This window comes from Lutra lutra, chromosome 3 (assembly GCF_902655055.1).
Source record: "Lutra lutra chromosome 3, mLutLut1.2, whole genome shotgun sequence".
Classification (NCBI taxonomy): domain Eukaryota; kingdom Metazoa; phylum Chordata; class Mammalia; order Carnivora; family Mustelidae; genus Lutra; species Lutra lutra.
This window is the reverse complement of record NC_062280.1, coordinates 198,952,372-198,957,126: the sequence shown is the minus strand read 5'-3', so window position 1 is coordinate 198,957,126 and position 4,755 is coordinate 198,952,372. Positions and strand designations below refer to the sequence as shown.

The following is a 4,755-nucleotide window of genomic DNA, read 5'->3' as shown; positions in this document are numbered from 1 at the left end:
GTCGCCGGAAATCGACACTCTACATCCGGCCTCACCCCACCCACAGACTGGCCTCCACCAGTCGTATACGGTCCCTGATGATTGACAAGCTCAATGCCCAACCCAGGAGGGCCCCACCTCCGGACCCCTGGAGTTCACCCGGAAAGCAGGTTCCGGCACGGAGATGCGTCTTAGAACTTGGTGTTTGGAGTCTTTTCATCCTTCGTGTTTGGGGCCGGAGGCGTCTTAGAGCACGGGGCGGGAGGCTGCCCCGCTGACCAGCACGGTACCCTCGGGCAGCCGGCGGAGGCCTTGGAACCCCACGTTTGCGCGGCCCGATTCCGCCATGGGCCGCCTCCGCCCCCGGACTCGCGAGCTGGACTGTCCCGCGGGCTGGCGCCCCCGGCCCCCCGACCCCCGCCCCCTGCCCCCGGGAGCCGGGCCGCCGCCATCCCGGCCGCTCAGGTCGGAAACCGGGGGCGCCCTCTCCTCCCGCCTGCCTCCTCCCGAGGGCCCGCCTTGCGGGGGCGACCCCGGGCTGAGCGCGGCCGGCCGGTGCCGGGCGGTGCAGTGCGGAGGAGCGTGTCTCACGGCCCTGGAGGCCGCAGGTCCGGGCTCGCGCTGCCGGTGGTGGCCGTCCGTCCGGGGCGCTCCTCGCCTCGCGGCGGAGTCCCTGGCGTCCCTGCCTGTGTTCTCACGGGGCAGCCTGCCGGTGAGCCTGCCCCGGGGTGCTGGCACGTTCCTCCTAGGAGGATGCCAGGCCCGCGCGCGATGCTTACCGTAGCCTGGTGGTCTGCGAAGACCCTGCCTTCAAGTGAGGTTACACTGGCAGGTACCGGCGTCTGAACCTAAGTCTGTCTTGGGGGACACAACTCACCGATGGCGGCTGCGTGCGCCTCCCGGTCTCCCCGCAGCGACAGAAAGACCGTGTCACTCCCTCGAGGTCGTGTTGCATGTAGGTGAGGCTCGGTGGGCTGAGGTCCCAAGCCGACCGCCGAGAAGGGAGTCTTGAGACATCTTTGGGGCAGAACGGCGGCCGTGTTAAAGCAGGGGCACAGGACCCGAGAACAGAAAGGCCTGCTGCCCCAGGGTGCTGACGGGGCTCATTATACACTCGGGAGTCGGGGAGGGAAGAAGATGGAGGTTTCCAAAAGGGCTTTGATAGACTAGGGAGGACCTGCAGGATACCAGGGGCCTCGGCTTCCTCAGGTTCAGGTTTTCCCCTGTAGCAAGATGTTAACAATAAGACAGTTGGGGAGCTTCTGGAAGTTGAGTTCTTCTTAAGAATGCTCTTTTCTCTTTTTAAGATTTATTTATTTAATTGACAGAGAGTGACCACAAGCAAGGGGAGAGGCAGTCAGAGGGAGAGGGAGAAGCAAGACTCCCTGCTGAGCAGGGAGCCTGATCTGAGGCTTGATCCCAGGACCCTGAGCCTCAGGACCTGAGCCGAAGCCAGACACTTCACCGACTGAGCCCCCCAGGTGCCCCAAGAATGCCCCTTTCCTTCCTTCCTTCCTTCCTTCCTTCTTTCTTCCTTTCTTTCTGATTTTATTTATTTGGTAGAGAGAGATCACAAGTAGGCAAAGCGGCAGGCAGAGGGAGAGGGAGAAGCAGGCTCCCTGCTGAGCAGAGAGCCCGCTGGGGGACTCGATCCCGGACCCTAGAATCATGACTGAGCCAAAGGTAGCTGCTTAACCAGCTGAGCCACACAGGCGCCCCAAGGATGCTTATTTCTTGTGACTCACTAAGACATTTGTAAACCGAGGGAGTGTCCTGTCTTGCAGGACTGTCATCTCTGTGAATTAACCGTTTGTTTTTTTTTTCTCTTAGCTTTAGGGCAGCCAGGAGTGCCTGAGGAATGTCACACGTGTTCCACCGGGTGTGGGGGGGTCATTGTGGGGTGTCAGCTTCTGCTTTGTCCTCAGCTTGCCTTCTCCTCCCTCATCTCAGATCGTCCAGTGCTTTCCCACGTTGAGTAAATCCAAAGTTCCTTTCTCTTGGCCCTCCAGTCCCGTGTGATCGACGCACTTCACTCCCCTGCCACTGTCCTTGCTCCCTCTCTCCCAGCTACACTGACTTCTTTGTCCTTCGTCTGTGCGGCCAGCATGCTCCTGCTCTCCCTTCTGCTGGCGGGCTCTTTCTCGTGACACTGACGTGGTCCCGAGCCATTCCTGGCCGTTCTGTGTGAGGTCCACACCCCTTCTTTGCTGCTTCCTGCCTTATTATTCTCCTTAGTACTTCTCACTACTTGACTACTTGGGTACCCGCTCAGTTACCCATTTGTTGTCGTCTACGTCACCATGTCTATAGAAGTTAGCATAGAAGTTAGGAGGCATAACTTAACAACAATAAATTTCACTGATTGGAGGTGCACACTTCCCATGAGTTTGAACAAACGTATGTAATCATGTAATCGCTAATGTGGAAAACAAAGGCAAAAGAAAAAATTAAATTTCCTTACTGCTTACAGCCCGTTGACAGGTCCTAGAAACAGACAGAGGGACCTTCCTCTGGGAGCTCAGCTGCCTCGATGTTGGCACTTTGCTAAGGGCCAAAGGTAATCTTAGCCCAACCCCCAGGATCCTGTGAGTCTACTTGAAATATACAGAGATTCCTTTGGAAACGTACCTCTACCTGCCAAGGTACAGGTTTGTAGTCGTCCAGCAAGTGGCCCACCGGTACACAGCTGAAGTGTCAGGACTGCAGGTCACTAAACGGGGCTGAATAGCCTTTTCCCAGCAACAGCGAGCCTGCTCAGGGCCCTGGAAAACTGTCTTTCCAAAATACCCTGGAGGCTTGTGCCGTCCCTAACCCCTCCCACCTTGGAAGCAAGAAATCCAGTCCCCGGTCCCAGTCCCTGTGCAGCCCTCTCTGCCCACAAGGCCAGTCGCTGCACTCCAGTGAAGCCGCCTTTCTGCACCGAGGATGTCTCCAGAATTCCTTCTTGACTCTCTGCTCCTGGACCCCAGCACGTCCTACCTCAGTCACCACCACATTTGTGATTTAGAACATACCTATCAAGACACCCCAGTCAGGCTTTTGCTGCTACTATAAATGTTATTTGCTTAATTTTAATCTTTAACTGCTCATTGTGCGTGCACGGAAACACTGATTTGTGTATTTGGACACTGTGTCTTTTGATCAGGCGGAATCACTTGTCATTAGTTCTAGCAGATGCTTTGAGTTTACCTGGGATCTTCTGTATAAGCAGCTGTCAGTTTTTTGGTGAGATTAACTTCATGAACCTTCTGGGTAGCCACCAGGTTATTTAATACCAGTATGAACTCCTGAAATTTTATTTGAGTCAGCAAAAATTTATGAATTCTTATTTTACTTATTTTGTTCAGAATTTTAAAATGTATTTATTGATCGAGTCCCCCAGCGGGCTCTGCTCAGCGGGGAGCCTGCTTCCCTCTCCCTCTGCCAAGCACCAAGTTACTTGTTACCAATGTGAAGTCATAAATTTTTATTTCATTCATTTTATTTACATCTTATTTATTATGTTACCCTTTTTGATACTTTAAATGCAAATATATTTAAATATTTACATTTCAATGGCTCATCTAGGGACCCTGGCCTCAGAGCCATCATCTCGGATCCTCACGGTGTTAATCCTTCCCAGAGAAACGCAGGAAGTGAGTTCCTTCTCGCTACGGAGGGGAGATCTGTGCAGACTTAGAGAAGTCGCACAGATCAATTAACGGGAACCTTCCTTACTCAGCTGTGGCCCTGTGGCATTGGCACATTGCCCCAGCCTGGAGGTGTGGAGGAAGTGAGTAGGAGATTGCTGGCTCCCTGGACACTGGCCTGCGTCACCCGAGGCCACACACCACAGGGGGAGGGTAACAGTCCGAAAGGCAGGCACCGCTTCATTTCCAAACCTCACCTCTGAACTGGAACACGTCTCACCCGTCCCTGTGGCAGCTGCCAAGGGTAACCTTCACCTTCCAACTGTCCTCCCCCCGCTCTTGGCCTGCAGGCTGCTGTCCCCGTCAGTCAGGTCCGGAAATAGATCTGAGAAAGGACAGTCAGAACCCGACCCTGCACGGTTCCCAAGGTGAAACAGCGCGCTGCGTGATACTCCAGGACACGGGCGTGCCTTTTCGTATTCCCCCACGGAATCTGAGAAAGGATCATGAAAGCTGCAAAAACGTGCACTTTCGTACTCCGCAGGAGGGGCCGAGGACTAACGCCGACCAGGAATTTACGATGACCTCAGTGGGAGCCGCTTGTCTAGCGCACCCGTTGGTAACTGGGAGACCCTCCTTCCTTTTGAGAACTCTTGTGACACCTTACCTATTATTTTTAGCTTTGCCAAGAAGAGGAGTACGATTAAGGGATGTGGCCAGAAGGAAGAAATAAAATTTTACTTCCAGGATCAGCAAATCTTTAATTTTAGACTTAAGGAAAAACCAGTCAGGCTCAGGTAGTTTTGGTCTCTCCGGGGCCTTATTGGAAATGCGGAAGCACAGGGGCGCCTGGGGGCTCAGTTGTTAAGCGTCTGCCTTCGGCTCGGGTCATGGTCCTGGGGTCCTGGGATCGAGCCCTGCATCGGGCTCCCTGCTCGGAGGGAGGCCTGCTTCTCCCTCTCCTACTCCCTCTGCTTGTGTTCCCTCTTGCTGTGTGTCTGTCAAATAAACAAAACCTTAAAAAAAGACTTCACGTCCTTGGTGATAGCCCTGAGCATTTGGGGGGAGTCACGGGTCACAGAGATTTTTATCACCGAAAGATGAAATTAGATGAGATAACCTTTAATGTTTCTGTCAGCAATAGAAA

General features: G+C 54.1%; 1 long non-coding RNA gene across 1 annotated transcript; it reads left to right on the top strand.

The window, feature by feature from the left end:
- The first annotated feature begins 3,410 nt into the window (after window positions 1-3,410).
- LOC125094834 (uncharacterized) lies at window positions 3,411-4,357 on the top strand. Its single transcript, XR_007125718.1, has 2 exons — window positions 3,411-3,821; window positions 3,959-4,357. It is a non-coding gene; the product is annotated as an uncharacterized LOC125094834 (long non-coding RNA).
- The last annotated feature ends 398 nt before the right edge of the window (window positions 4,358-4,755 follow it).